This window comes from Arachis ipaensis, chromosome B1 (genome assembly GCF_059453495.1).
Source record: "Arachis ipaensis isolate K30076 ecotype BB chromosome B1, ASM5945349v1, whole genome shotgun sequence".
Taxonomy (NCBI): Eukaryota; Viridiplantae; Streptophyta; class Magnoliopsida; order Fabales; family Fabaceae; genus Arachis; species Arachis ipaensis.
Window position 1 is genome coordinate 20,489,547 of NC_142436.1, and position 2,468 is coordinate 20,492,014.

Below are 2,468 nucleotides of genomic sequence, written 5' to 3' on the forward strand. Positions count from 1 at the left end.
ACCAAGGAACTTGGCAACTTGCTCTTCAGTAACATTCTCATTCTCTTCAGATGAGGAATACTCATCAGAGCTCATGAATGACATAAGGAGGTTTAATGGAATCTCTATGGTCTCTAGATGAGCCTCATATTTCTTTGGTTCCTCAGAGGGAAACTCCTTGTTGATCACTGGACGTCCCAGGAGGTTTTCCTCCTTGGGATTCACGTCCTTCCTTTCCTCCTTGGATTCGGCCATGATGGTCATTTCAATGGCCTTGCACTTTCCTTTTCGATTTTCTTCTGTATTGCTTGGGAGAGTACTAGGGGGGATTTCAGTGATCCTTTTACTCAGCTGGCCCACTTGTGCCTCCAAATTTCTAATGGAGGACCTTGTTTCATTCATGAAACTTACAGTGGCCTTAGATAGATCAGAGACTAAGTTTTCTAAATTAGAGGTATTTTGTTCAGAGTTCTCTGTCTGTTGCTGAGTGGATGATGGAAAAGGTTTACTATTGCTAAACCTGTTTCTTCCACCATTATTAAAGCCTTGTTGAGGCTTTTGTTGATCCTTCCATGAGAGATTTGGGTGATTTCTCCATGAGGGATTATAGGTGTTTTCATATGGTTTACCCATGTAATTCACCTCTGCTATTGCAGGGTTTTCAGGATCATAAGCTTCTTCTTCAGAAGATGCCTCTTGAGTACAGTTGGATGCAGCTTGCATTCCATTCAGACTCTGAGAAATCATATTGGCTTGCTGAGTCAATATTTTATTCTGGGCCAATATGGCATTCAGAGTATCAATTTCAAGAACTCCCTTCTTCTGAGGCATCCCATTACTCACAGGATTCCTCTCAGAAGTGTACATAAACTGGTTATTAGCAACCATGTCAATGAGTTCCTAAGCTTCTGCAGGCATTTTCTTTAGGTGAATGGATCCACCTGCAGAAGTATCCAATGACATCTTAGCTAATTCAGACAGACCATCATAGAATATATCCAGGATAGTCCATTCTGAAAGCATGTCAGAAGGACACTTTTTGGTCAGTTCCTTGTATCTCTCCCAAGCTTCATAGAGGGATTCACCTTCCTTCTGTCTGAAGGTTTGAACATCCACTCTAAGCTTACTCAGCTTTTGAGGAGGAAAGAACTTGGCTAAGAAAGCCTTGACCAGCTTATCCCAAGAGTTCAGGCTATCCTTAGGTTGAGAGTCCAACCATATTCTAGCTCTGTCTCTTACAGCAAAAGGAAAAAGCATGAGCCTGTAGACTTCAGGATCTACTCCATTAGTCTTAACAGTATCACAGATCTGCAAGAATTTAGTTAAGAACTGAAAAGGATCTTTAGATGGAAGTACATGAAACTTGCAGTTCTGCTGCATCAGAAAAACTAGTTAAGGTTTAAGCTCAAAATTGTTTGCTCCAATGGTAGGGATGGAGATGCTTCTTCCATGTAAATTGGAATTAGGTGCAGTAAAGTCACCAAGCATCCTCCTTGCATTATTATTATTTTCGGCTGCCATCTCTTCTTCCTGTTCAAAAATTTCTGTAAGGTTATCTCTAGATTGTTGTATTTTAGCTTCTCTTAGTTTCCTCTTCAGAGTCCTTTCAGGTTCAGGGTCTGCTTCAACAAGAATATTCTTGTCCTTGCTCCTGCTCATATGAAAAAAAAGAGGGACAGAATAATAATAATAATAATAATAATAATAATAATAATAATAATAATAATAATAATAATAATAATAATAGGGATCCTTTTTGCCCAAGTATAGAGGTTCCCTTATGTGAGTAGAAGAAAAGAAGAAGAGGAAAAACTCGAACACAGAGAGGGAGGAAGTGTTCGAAATTTTGGATGGGAGAGAAGTGTTAGTAGATGAATAAATAAATAGAAGGAGATGAGAGAGAAGGATTTTCGAAAATTATTTTTGAAAAATGGTTAGTGATTTTCGAAAATTAAAAGAAAAAATAAATTAAAATTAAAATTTGAAACAATTAGTTAATTAAAAAGAATTTTTGAAAAAGAGGGAGGGATTTTCGAAAATTAGAGAGGGATAGTTAGTTAGGCAGTTTTGAAAGAGATGAGAAACAAACAAAAAGTTAGTTAGTTAGTTGAAACAAATTTGAAAATCAATTTTGAAAAGATAAGAAGATAAGAAGTTAGAAAAGATAATTTTTAAAATCAACTTTTTGAAAAAGATATGTTTTAAAAAGATATGATTAAAAAGATATGATTTTGAAAAAGATAAGATAAAAAGATATTTTTGAAAAGATATGATTGAAATTGGTTTTGAAAAAGATTTGATTTTTGAAAATCAAAATTAATGACTTGACTCACAAGTAATCACAAGATATGATTCTAGAACTTAAAGTTTGAATCTTTCTTAACAAGCAAGTAACAAACTTGAAATTTTTGAATCAAAACATTAATTTTTGATGATATTTTCGAAAATTATGAAATAAAATTAAGAGAAAGATTTTTGAAAAATATTTT

General features: G+C 34.8%; 1 non-coding gene across 1 annotated transcript; it reads left to right on the forward strand.

The window, feature by feature from the left end:
• Positions 1–996: 996 nt before the first annotated feature.
• Positions 997–1,104, forward strand: LOC148575904 (small nucleolar RNA R71). Its single transcript, XR_015904412.1, has one exon. It is a non-coding gene; the product is annotated as a small nucleolar RNA R71 (small nucleolar RNA).
• Positions 1,105–2,468: the final 1,364 nt, after the last annotated feature.